The 13,161-nt window shown below is 44.7% G+C and overlaps 3 long non-coding RNA genes across 3 annotated transcripts; 1 reads left to right on the top strand and 2 right to left on the bottom strand.

The window, feature by feature from the left end:
• Positions 1-684: 684 nt before the first annotated feature.
• Positions 685-7,684, bottom strand: LOC115271858. The gene is made up of 3 exons (XR_003900121.1): positions 7,480-7,684; positions 1,076-1,158; positions 685-801 (listed from the first exon to the last, which is right to left on the bottom strand). It is a non-coding gene; the product is annotated as an uncharacterized LOC115271858 (long non-coding RNA).
• Positions 4,669-10,825, top strand: LOC115271857. The gene is made up of 3 exons (XR_003900120.1): positions 4,669-4,795; positions 6,345-6,458; positions 10,419-10,825. It is a non-coding gene; the product is annotated as an uncharacterized LOC115271857 (long non-coding RNA).
• LOC115271856 lies at positions 8,729-13,066 on the bottom strand. Its single transcript, XR_003900119.1, has 3 exons — positions 12,934-13,066; positions 9,222-9,309; positions 8,729-8,854 (listed from the first exon to the last, which is right to left on the bottom strand). It is a non-coding gene; the product is annotated as an uncharacterized LOC115271856 (long non-coding RNA).
• Between the last annotated feature and the right edge of the window lie 95 nt (positions 13,067-13,161).

Below are 13,161 nucleotides of genomic sequence, written 5' to 3'. Positions count from 1 at the left end.
GTAAAAGATCACTGCGGTTGATTAATTCAGTAGCTCAATTTGCAACAATAGCCAAATTATGGAAAGAGCCTAAATGTCTATCAACTAATGAATGGATAAAGAAGATGTGGCTTATATATACAATAGAATACTACTTAGCGATGAAAAAGAATTAAATCTTGCCATTTGCAGCAACATGGATGGAACTGGAGGATACTATGCTAAGTGAAATAAGTCAGTCAGAGAAAGACAGATACCATATGTTTTCACTCATATGTGGATCTTGAGAAACTTAACAGAAGTCCATGGGGAAGGGGAATGGGAAAAAAAGTAACAGAGAGGGAGGGAGGCAAACTGTAAGAGACTATTAAATACTGAGAGCAAACTGAGCATTGATGCGGGGTGGGGGAAAGGGGAAAGTGGGTGATGGGCACTGAGGAGGGCACTTGTTGGGATGAGTACTGGGTGTTGTATGAAACCAATTTGACAATAAATTATATTTTCAAAATTCAGTAGCTCAATCATATCTGCAAGAACTCATGTTCTTTACATCTCTCTGCTCACTCATTGTACTGGTCATGGTTCTTCAGAAAAACAGAACCAACAGGATATATATATATATACACATATATACACACATACATATACATAATACATATATATATACATATACCTATGTACACACATACATTTCAGGAGATTTATTATAACAAATTGAGTATGGAGGCTGACTAGTCCCAAGATCTGCAGGGTAAGCTGGCAAGCTGGAGACCCAGGAGAGCTGATGATGTAGTGTTGGTCTGAAGGCTGGCAGGCTCAAGACTCATGAAGAACCAATAGTTCAGTTAGAGTCCAAAGGCAGAAAAAAAAAGTGTCCCAGTTTGAAGGCAGTAAAGCAGGAGGAATTTCCCCACTTCAACTGATTGGATGAGGCCCACCAACATTAGCAAAAGCAATCTGCTTTACACAGTCTATTGATTCAAATGTTAAACGCATCCAAAAACCCTGACAGAAATACTCAGAATAATGTTTAGCCAAATATCTAAGCATACTATGGCCCAATCAAGCTGACATATAAGACTAATCATACATTTACCTTCAACATTTGGCTCATACTTTCTGGTATGAGGGATGGCAGCAACACTTCCAGTTATCAGGTCCTCACACAACATCCAAAAGCTGGAGTAAGAAAAGGCAGATTTGGGGGTGCCCATGTGGCTCAGTTGGCTAAGTATCAGACTTCAGCTCAGGTCATGATCTCACAGCTCATCAGTTTGAGCCTTGCTCTGTACTGATAGCTCAAAACCTAGAACCTGCTTGAAATTCTTTATCTCCCTCTCTCTTTGCCTCTCCCCTGCTTGCTGACTCTCTCTCTATCTGTTTGTCTCTCTCAAAAGTAAATAAACATTTAAAATTTTTAAAAAAAGAAAAGGCAGATTTTTCTCCATTGCCTTTCTAAAAGTTAGGGAAAATGTCCCAAGAGATGAGCATTCCCTACGCACACTTCTACATCCATCTCTTTAACCAGAATTATGTCATATCCCCATTCCTAACCCAATCACTTGCAAGGGGAAAATTTCCCTCATGCCCCAAGATTAGGAAAGAGCTCCTCTTTTTATGAGGCACTTAATATCCTGATACATTGTTGTTAGGAAGCAAGAAAGATTTGGATTGGGCACATAGGGTTGGGAGAGGATACTGGCTTAATAATCAACAATGCCTTCCATAATTTCTATTATCCCATTTTAAAAGTATGAATGCTGAGGCTCAGAAAGATTGAGCTGGTCAGCATCACACACCTAGTAAACTGGCAAGCATAAAAGTTCCGATCAGATCCTTCTGGCTCTAATTTGCTTGCTCTTGCTCTACTTGCAAGTCTATTTGTAAATACTCCTAACCAACTCTGCCCTGTACTGTAACCTTGGGCACATGCCTTATTCCCACCAAATCTTTGTTTCTATCACTGATAAATAGACCTAACAGTCCTTACCTTTTAGAGTATCATTTGACTTAGTGTATGTAAAGCACTTCCACTATTGTGATGGAGATACATGCTGATAAACCCATCAAAAGTTGAAAATACTGTAAAGAATGCATTTAATCTCCCGAACATCATGGCTTAGCCTTGCCTACCTTTCATGTGCTCAGAATACTTATATTAGCTTATAGTTGGACTTATATTAGCTTTCTGTTGGGCAAAATCATCTAATACAAAGCCTATTGCTATTTTATAATAACGTGCTAAGTATCTCAGACTGAATGCTATACTGTGTGAAATATAGAATGGTTGTAAACATATGGATCGTTTGCCCTTGTGATTGTGTGGCTGCCTAGGAGCCCGTGGCTTGCTGCCACTGCACATCATCATGAGAGAGGATCATCCCCCATAGTGCTAGCCTGAGGAAAGATCAAAACTCAAAGTTCGAAGTACGGTGTATTTTTTTCAATGTTTATTTTATTTTTGAGAGAGAGAGAGAAAGAGAGACAGAGCATAAGCAGAGCAAAACCAGAGAGAGAGAGGGAGACACAGAATCCGAAGCAGGCTCCTGGCTCTGAGCTAGCTGTCAGCACAGAGCCCGACACAGGGCTCGAACCCACAAACTATGAGATCATGACCTGAGCCAAAGTTGGACGCTTAACCAATGGAGCCACCCAGGCACCCCTCTACTGAGTATGTATTGCTTGTGCACCTTGTAATGTCAAAAACTCATGAGTTGAACCATCCTAAGTTATGGACTGTCCATACTTGCTGCTCCACCACAGTGTAAAGAACCATATATTGTACAACTGCAGGGGGCACTATTTACTTAGAATATAAAATGAATTCTGCCCCTGGAGTTTCACCATAGCATCATACTTACTAAGAGGCACAGAAAAGTTACCTCTAGAATGAGGAGTAGAGAATTTTTGGGTTTAAGTAGTACAACACTGGCAAGTTTTAACTCAATGCCACAACAAACAAGTGAAAGAAAGCTAAGAGAATTTTCTAAGCTCAATGATAAGGACCTTCACATATGGATCTCATTCTAACAAAAGCACTAGGATGATAAAGAATTTTGTTATTGCTTTTGTTTTTCCTGTAGAGTTACTGTGCTAGGGCTTAATTCTAAGAAGGAAACAGAATTTCCTAATTTCCTTGCTAGAAGATACTGTCAGTCATTCAACACCCTTTCTTGGGGGCTCACTGTGTTTCTGTGTTCTACATGCCAAGGCATGATTCGTGTAAATACTTATCTGTGAAGTAGACCTGGGTTCTAGCCTTACTCTGTGTCTAGTACTACTAGACTACAGTACTAAAGCGGACAACACTTAACATTTCCTTTTCTCTCTGTAATCATGTGTCTGCAAATGAGGTGATAAGGTAGATTCTTTGGTCTCTAACAGTGTCTTCCAGTTCTGACATTCTCTAAGCCACATAACTCCCATTGCCCTGGCCTCATGCAGATGCTGGAAATCAGATGCTAGAATTGTAATGTTTCATTAGCAAGGATTCCTCAGCTCATGCCTCGAGGGAGGATTTAACAGTCACAGAAGCAGAAACGAGAAAGTCATTCACTACAACTCCTCTAAAGCAATGTTTGGACAAGAAGGAAGGAGAAACGGGATGGCTGAAGCAGAAGCGGGACTGGCCACTCCGAGAAAGATGGGCAGGGGGGCAGGGCAGCTCCTGTCATCCTTAGTGCAGGCGGTCATGTGTGGCAGTTTAAATGAGAAAGCAAAAGGGCCCAGCTATACCGAGAGATCTATTACCCAGCTCTCTGTATATGCAGGCTGAACCCTGAGTTCTGATTAATGGGTCTGCTATTTACACACAACGATGTGGTTTTGCCAAGTGAGGAGGTGGAAGGAAGAGTGTAATGTGCTGGGAACAGTCCTGGAGGCAGGGGAAAGGATATCTAGTTCTAACCCTGTCTCGGAGAAGTCATCCCCACCAATTGGATCTCAGTGTCTTTATCTGTTAAGTGGGGCTCTGCAGAACATGACTTGAAAGGTTCCTTCTAGGAATCATCTAACAGATGCTATCAGATGCTACTGTTTGTTTGTATGAGTCTGAAAACTGTTTTCTTTTTCTTTTTGTAATGTTTATTTTTTATTTTTGAGAGAGATAGAGAGACAGTGAGTGGGGGAGGGACAGAGAGAGAGGGAGGCACAGAATCTGAAGACAGGTTCCAGGCTCTGAGCTGTCAGCACAGAGCCCAACACAGGGCTCAAACCCACAAACCATGTGATCATGACCTGAGCTGAAGTTGAACGCTTAACCAACTGAGCCACCTAGGCACTCCTCAAAACTGCTTTCTTAAAATGTGTTCCTTCTTGTTTTAGAACAGAAATGAAATCCCAGTTGTGGATTATTGGAGGCAAAAGAGATAATAGAGAAAAATGAGGTAGGAAGCCCTAAAATTCAGAAAAAATTTTGAAACTAAAAAATTGAGGGCTACTGAAGGGAAATCAGAAAAATGCAAGCATTTGGAAATTCCCAGGATGGAATAAATGAGTGATCCTTAATGTCTTCCCTGTTTGGGAGAGCAACCTCAGTTACCTTAGCTACATATGGTAAGGACTCAAGAAATAGCTCTTGGCTGGTTAATTTTACTATGATGACTAGGCAAGGAACTCGCTGATTATCAAAGGTTCTTTGTAGTTCTAACTTCCTATGACACATTTTGCTGAATTCTAACACAGGTCTGCCTGATTCCACAGCCTAGGCTTTTGACCATCATGCATCCTACTTTACACAGCTTCATTGCCTCCCCAAGCTGGAATTCAGCATTCTCAGGGATTCTGTTTCCTCACCTGTAAAATGGAGAGAATAAGAGTAGGTACTATATAGTTTTTGCTCACTGAACAAATATTTACTTAGTACCTGCTAGGCACCAGGGATATATCAGTTAATCAGACATTTTATGACCCTGTGCTTGTGGAAACTCCAGTTAGGAGAGAGAAAAAACTGACAGATAAGGAAGTAAGTAACCGAGACAATGACAGATATCAATAAGTGCCATGAAGGAAATAAAACAGGGCTAAGGAGCAAGTGACTGAAGGGAAGGATAGATGTGAGTGTTGGAGCAGATGCCTCAGAGAAAATGGAGTATGTCAGGAAGGAGCAGCCCTGAGAAGATGGGGAAGAATGGTGATGGCATTCTACACTGAGGAGAGACTAAAGACTCAACAGCAAGAACCATCTGGGTGTGTTTTAGGAATAGAGGGAAAGTCAATGTAGCTGGAGTGTGGCAACCAAGGCAGGGGGTGTGACCAGAGGTGAGGGAAGATGGCCAGACCTCATAGGACTTAGTAGCCCTCATAAATTTTGTCCCAACAGCAAAGGGAAACCATTGACAAGTTTCCAGCACTTTCGGAGAAGACATGATCTGTGGAAGCTGGTTTGAAAAGTTCCCCGTTTGTTGTGTAGAAAAGAGACTGTCAGTAGAGAGAGGGCTGTCAGGAGACAGTTGTCCAAGTGAGAGCTGATGAGAGCCGGACAGTTTGTGGTGTTGGAGATAGATTGCTGAGAGAAGTGATTCAGATGTAGGATATATTCTAGAGGGCAGGTGGATTAAATGAGGTAATCTGTGCAAGACACCTCACAGTGCCCGATGGAAGGGGCTCAATTAAGTGCTTGCTGTAGATCATATGACCTGGTGTACACAGGCCAGCCATACTTCCATTAAGTCAGAGAAATCTGCCAAATACTTAGGTGACAGAGCAGTTAGCAAAAACGATTCAAGCTCTCATTATTTATGTGCCATTTGGGCAAGTCACATTTGGGGGCCTCAGTTTCCCCATTTACAAAATGGACCAGATGAACTCTACAGTAGCATCCAGAGCTAACATTCTATGAACCTTTTTGATGGGATATATCGTCAGGGTTTGCTCAGAGAAGAGTCACTATGAGTGAGGTAGAATCAAGAATTTATAACAAAGATTTGACCCTATGAAACTGTGGAAACTAGTGAAGTATTCTATGCCAGGCATTGTCTCTGTGCCTAGTGTTGGCCCCAAAGTCAGTATAGATCAGGATCAAGAAGGAAAGGTAAGCACCAAGTTTGGGAAGTCAAGAGCAAATCAGAACACACAGGGACAGGGGCGCCTGGGTGGCTCAGTTGGTTAAGGCTCCGACTTCGGCTCAGGTCAGATCTCACATTTGTGGGTTCAAGCCCAGCGTCAGGCTCTGTGCTGACAGCTAGCTCAGAGCCTGGAGCCTGCTTCCGGTTCTGTGTCTCCTTCTCTCTCTGCCCCTCCCCTCTCATGCTCTGTCTCTCTGTATCAAAAATAAATACAACGTTAAAAAAAATTAAAAAAAAAAAAGAACACACAGGGACAAACTGGATCCCAAGTCTGTCTAAACATCTCTTCGCTCTATGCAGGTAACCTGCAGAAGCTAGAGCCCTTAACCACAGAACTACTCATGAACCTCGCCAAAGACTCAGAGAAGCTGAAGGAGGAGCTCATGCAGGTCTGAGTGCTGACCCGGCCAACAAGTGAGCCAGCACACTCAATGTGCATATACTGCCACTATGCCTGGCACCTGACTCTGACTTTCAGAGTATAAAACACGACTTCACAGCCACCTTCTCAGTCTTGTGCCAATTTCTCTTGTGGCCAATCCTGATGTGGAACCGTGTAGGGAAGGGAATTCTGGGAAATGAGTTCCAACATAGCTAAATTGACAGTACAGAGCTACCAGTCTACTCCTTGCAAACTCGGCATTCATATACACTTTAAATTTTTTTAGGTTTATTTATTTTGAGAGATAGAGAGAGAGAGAGTGAGAGAGAGCGCATAGTGGGAGAAAGGCAGAGAGAAGGAGAGACAGAATCCCAAGCAGGCTCTGTACCATCAACACAGAGCCCAATGCGGGGCTTGAGCTCACGAACTGTGAGATCATGGCCTGAGCTGAGATCAAGAGTCGAACACTTAACTGACTGGGCCACCCAGGTGTCCCTCATATACACTTTTTAAAACCATACTTAACTTTTAAGTAAAGACAACAGCAAAATTATGCTTCCACTTAACAGAACCCAACTGTCCCTCATGCAACTGAAAACATGCTATTCTTCTCCCCAAGAGAGGATATAAGGTCCCTTTATCCATTTTTGGGTAACATTTTTTCTTTTTCTGAGTCACCTTTCCTTTTGGAGGTAAGAACTTTGGGAGGTGATTAGCTCATGGGAGTCGAGCACTTATAAAATTATTTTTTAATGTTTATTTATTTTTGAGAGAGAGAGAAAGAGAGAGCAAGCACGGGAGGGACAGAGAGAGGGGGACAGAGGATCCAAATCAGACTCTGTGCTGATAGCAGCAAGCCTGACGTGGAGCCCAAACTCATGAACCTCAAGATCATGACCTGAGCCGAAGTCAGACACTCAACCGAATGAGCCACCCAGGCACCCCAAGGTGGAGCCATTATAAAAGAGACCCCAGAGAGTTCCCTTATCCCTTCTTCTGTGGGAGGACATAACAAAGAGACAGACATCTATGAACCAGGAAATGGGCTCTTACTAGATGCTGTATCTGCTGGTGTCTTGATCTCAGAGCTCTTAGCATCCAGTGCTGTTAGAAAAAAATTTGTTTATAAGCCAGCCAGTGTGTGATACTGTGTTATAGCAGCCCACATGGTCTAAGAGAGACATAAAACAATAACCATCATGGATTTTGTGTGTCAGGAATTTGGAAGAGGCATGGTAAGAGTGGTTCTTCTATGCCTCAAAATACTGAGTTGAGATGACTCAGACAGATGGGGGTAGGAACCACTGGGGCCACGGAATCTACTTCTAAGATGGTTCTACTCCCTTCATACTTCTGGCACTTAGCCCGGGATGGATGAAGGTCAAACTCATCTAGGACCATCAGCTTGAAAACCTACATGGTGGTCTCAAGGTATTGACTACATACAAGGCTGTTCAGCGCTCCAAAGCAAATTCCCCAGCAAATAAGGTAGAGACTGCATGGCCTTTTATGACATAATCTTCGAAGTCACCTAGTGTTACTTACACTGTGTTCTATTGAAGAAGGCACACAGCCTCCAAAATTCAGGAAGGAGGAAATATAAACTCTGCCCTTCAATGGGAGGAATGTCAAAGAATTTGAGGCAATGTTTTAAAACCACAATCTGAGATTTTGTCTAGTCTAGTTCATGGGTATCCACAGCAGGTGGCTAGTTCAGGCTTTTTCATCATTTAACATCATTTTTATTACTGTTCATTTCTCACCTGTATCAACTGAAGAAGGGGCTACCTATGAGAATATTACAGGTGCTTTCTTTCCATGCTTCCCTGGGTCCCTCAGAAACTTATACACCCCTCATGGCTAGACTCACATTTCAATTTTTCTACAAACTTACTACTCACAGGTGATCTCCTGACTTATAACTCTTTGTCTGGATACACCTGTATATATGATTCCTAACTTCAGTTGACAATAATGAGATCAGTGGTCAACAAGGCAATGAATGTTGATAAGAAAATATTTTGGGCTGATTTCACGAAGTTTAGAAACAGGCTTCTGAATCAAACAAAAGTACTAGCCAAGGCATTTTTCTACCTCAAAATATTTAGGAATCTGCATAGTAAAACAGAAAAGGTGATTGGCATAACATCTGAGTTCTGAAGAAAGCTGAAAGCTGTCTTGTAGGAGTGGCCAGTAGAATAGACTTGACCATCATCCTGGAACCAGTTAGGTTGCATTTTGATGGTCTCTTACACCCAGAACATAATGAAGGCTTTCTTTTTCTAAAGAATTAGAGCACTTATACCCTGAACCATTCATTTATTTATTCGACAGGCATCTATTGAGTGCCTTGTATGGGTCCGGTAGTGTTCTTCTTGCCGTTCAGGTACACAGTGGTGAAGAAGACACGGCCTCTGACCTCAGAGAACTGTGAAAGAGATCAAAACCAAGCCAAACCAAAAACAATACCAAGACGTGTAATGAGTAAGGAAGCTCCAAACTTATAATGAGTAAGGGAGCTCAAGAAAAAGCACTGAACTATAAATAACTTTCACTAAGGGCAGGGACCACCTTTTACAGGTCTCCACACCTCCCACATGCAGCTGGTGACATCTCCACAATAACCTATCACTAAACATCTGCTAATGGTTTGACTGACAAATACTGAAATGTAATGAGGTCGTAGAGGTACAAAGTGTGTTTGTGTTTTCTTATTTTTGCCTCCTGCACAAGTTTGTGGTTGTCCATCTGTATGTTAAACCATCCCCACCAACAAATAAGAATGTCCTACGTACCATCTCATGTTGGTAGGAGGAACAACAGGGTTCTGATTCCTTCACATGCAAGAGCTCTCTGCTGACTTGATTCTTCTCTGCTGGCTAGCTGTGCAAGTGATAAGAAGAGGGTTTGGCTCTGCCACTTCGGAGCCATTACTTAACCTCTTGGAGCCTGTGCTTCCTCAACTTTGAGCAAGATTAGTGCTCCTTTCTGCTTTACTCAGTATATATGTTTTTGTTTCATAACTGGTTTGGGTGCAGAAGAAGACGTAGCACCCAGACTATATACAAACTGATGGGATGTGGCCTGGCTTCTCCCCATGCTTCTGTTGCTCCACAAGCAAGTCCCAGTCCTTATGAGGTTTTGCTCCCAGTGAATTTTCCCCTCAAAAACCAAACAGGATAATAATGAACCATTTTCTTGCATTTTCTATCAAGACCACTCTTTGTGAGTTCTAAATGTTCTGTCCATATTCAAAGAAGCTGGTTTCTTCATGAGTGGTTGGAATAAGACTTCTCTTGGAAGCTACTGAATATGGATTAGTTGGATTGTTTCACAGGAAATAAAAAGCAGGCTCTGGGGTGACTACTTCGGCACTTAATTGGGTTAGCAAAGACCTGCAAATGAGAGGTTTTCCTTAGGAAGGAAAGGATGTTTACAGCCCCCCACCCGCCTAGGTGGTGGATTTTAACCTAAACCCTAGTCTTTAAATGCAGCTTTTAATTTAGAAACCATTACAAGAATCTATTAGAGCAGAAAACGTCAGGTTGAAAAATTAACACATCACAGGAGTTAATTAGAACCCAGCCTCTCATTAGATGCAAATAGAGAGCCCTCCAACTGCCCAGTGGCCTGCTGATGTCACATTTGTCGCAGCTCTAAAGTGTCTGCGTCTTCCCCACTCAGAGAGTGGACAGAGGAAGCTTCCCAGCACTCAGGCCAGAGCCACCAGGGGCCCTGCCCTTTAGGTTAATGGAAGGTACAATTGGCATGTCCCCGTCTTCTCCCCTCCTGAATGCTCTGCCTATCACAGGGTGGAGAGACCCTCCGTCTGGAACTCCCTCAGGGAAGTGTTTTCTGCAACAAAGACAAACAGGCCATGCCTGTCACCAGGAGCAGACTGTGTAAACCACTCTGTGAGAGGGAGGCTGAGGGGCTCCAGGCCATTCAGACTTAGCTCTAAGTCATGGTCTTTGTTTTCTTTCCACTTTCAGACTGAAATGTGATTCCCCTGGCTTTCTATTTTGGAAAATACCTGCGATGAGTGCCATGCCGAAAGAAAAGCTGTTGACGGGAAAAGCTCCTGCCTGGGAAGGGGCTTCTTCCAAGCATTCTCAAAGGAGACAGTTGCCTCAAGCGAGCTGAGGCAGGGATGCCACGGCTAGGAGTAAGAAATCCAGATTGCCGGAGAGTCATCTCTATCTATGGACTCGGCAACTTGTCAAGCAGTTTCCTCCATGAGAGCAGTACCCTGCGCATAAACTTTTAGGCCAGGCAGACATGCATCTGAGTCCTCTGCCACTTGCTGTGTGATCTGGAACAAACTGCTTAACCTCTCAAGATGTCAGCTTTCTCACCCTGTTGCGTGAAATAAATGCAACAATGCATGTAAAACATGTAACATGGTAGCCCGCAGAGAGTAAGGGTTCTGTAAGAGTTACATGTTATTGGTTTGATAATAGTATTGCTTCCCCCAACACTGATGGTATTCCCTCTGTGTGCCAGGCCGTGCTGCTTCTTGACCTCACGACTTCAACGTTTAATAAACCATGCGTACATACATTTAGCACAGAGCAAGCCGCCTCCCCTTGCTGCAAATGCCACAGGAGAAGTGCCAATTCCATAGGAACTCTGCTTCGTTAATTAGCTCAGACTCCTGCAGGTCATCCCCATTTGAGCAGTCCTGCCACCTCAGCTAATTTACCCACATTTCTCTCTGTGCGTACTTACCACAGTGAGGTACATCTGTCTGTTCATTTTTTTTTTTTTTTGCTCCTGGAGCTCCTAGGGGATGGGGATCATCTAGTCATTTGATTCCTTCATCCCTGGAGGCCAATGGTCTCCTGCATTACTCAGCACAGTCATACAGAAGATTCAAACCCACTGCTAAGTAAATAGATTTCCAGCTGGGAACACTTCTGGGGAAAGGACCCTGCATCCCATCTTTGAAAGGCTTCATGGGCCCTGGTTTGGTTGGTCTTCTATTTTCTAACTGTCACTTTCGTTCCAGCCTGAGTTTCTTCATCTCTTTAAGGGGCTAATAGAGTCTCCTTCCCTGGGAGGTTGAGATAATGGCTGGAGACAAAGCAGCTTTTATGTACCCAACACAATGCTAATTACAGAGCCAAACCCCCCAAAAAAGTTGATTCAATTCTTGCCCTCAGCCAAGTCTAGTTGCCAATGTAAGAAGACTTAAAACGGTAAGGTACAATATGAGCACCACAGGAGAGGGGCAGATACCCTTCCAACTTGTATTTCTGCCATCTGGCTGAAATAGAGGATACCCACATGCATAAAAACTTGGTCCCGGTCACCTAGCCCCAGGAAAATCTTGGCAAGTGCTGGCCAAAAGATCTCAGGAAGAGAGTAGAAAGTTCTTTATCCAGATAGTCAGACCTGTGCTTGCAGGAGATGTCTTTGAGCCCTGGCTGGAAGCAGGGCCCACTTTACAACAACAAAAAACAGACTATTTTGCACTTACTTTGTATGTGCCAGACACTGTGCTAAATGATTTAGGGGCATTATCTCATTTAACTCTTGTAACTGTGTGGGATAAACATGAATTTCCTTATTTTACATGTGGCCAATTTGAAGCTCAGAGAGGCACAGCAGATTTGCCACAGTCAAGGAACAAGTAAATGGTTTAGAAATCCACCTGCTGAGGGTTTCACTGGTCCCACTGTAAAGGGAAAGGGTGGACTAGCACAAACCTCCATCCGAGGGATGGGGAGTGGGGTGGAGGAGGCCTGGGGATGAGAGGGGGGGAAATCTGGATCAAAACAGGGGTCGCATGATCCCCAGACCTCCAGGACCCTTCGCAGAAGCAGAATAAGTTAGAGATTCAGGCTGCAGGGGAAGGGGTGCTCGGGAGGCTGGGGGAGGGGACCCCCGGTGGTTGTGCGCCTTCTTCGCCTCCAGTGCACAGGTCAAGCCTCTCCCCTCCCGCCCTCTCACCCTCCCAACCTTATTTAGAAACCGTGTCCCCGAGACAGGAAGGGCGGCGGGCCGAGAAGCACGGAGCGTCCCGGTCTCATTTCCTTTCGAATCCCCCTGTGGAATTTCATTTCATACGGTGAGGAAATCGGAGCGCGAGACCGTCGGCTGGTCGGCTGCTCCGGGGCGCCTCCCCCACTCGCCGCTGGAGACAGGCAGCTCCCGGGCGCAGGTCCGGCCGAGTCTGGGGGCGGGGAGACGGGGCCGGACTCCAAAGCAAGCAAGTTAGCAAGGAAAATAGCTGCGAGCTCGCATTTTACCAGGCACGAGGCTAAGCGTTTTACGCATTATCTCTAATCCTCCCAAGTCTCTTCACGGATGAGGAAACTGACGCCGAGAGGTTGGGCAGTTTGCTCAAGGTCACACAGCCAGGATTTAAAGCCACAATCTTGGTAGACCTGAATCCCGTGTTCTTTGTGTACGTTTCTCTGCCTGATAGGTAGTTTGCCACTGGCTGAGGTGACAGACGGAAGAGGGAAAGGAAAGAGAGCCGACTAATCTGGGAGCATTTCTCACCTGGGAGAGGAGGGGGCTGGCTGGCTCGGCGGGAGCAACTCGGCTCCATCCCCGCCTGGCCCCCGAGCGCCGCGACCCGGGTGGGAGGAAAAGTGAGAGCCGGGAAGCCGGGCGGGGCGCTCCCGCCGGGAGGGAAGGAGAGAGGGGGGAGAAGGGAGGGGGAGGGGGCGGGAGGGGCCTAACCCTGCCAGCGGCCCCGCCCCTCGCTACCCTCGGCGCCCGGCCATT

The sequence above is a fragment of the Suricata suricatta genome, chromosome 11 (assembly GCF_006229205.1).
Source record: "Suricata suricatta isolate VVHF042 chromosome 11, meerkat_22Aug2017_6uvM2_HiC, whole genome shotgun sequence".
In the NCBI taxonomy this organism is placed as follows: domain Eukaryota; kingdom Metazoa; phylum Chordata; class Mammalia; order Carnivora; family Herpestidae; genus Suricata; species Suricata suricatta.
Note: the sequence above shows the minus strand (reverse complement) of the source record. Positions and strands in the feature narration are given on the sequence as shown.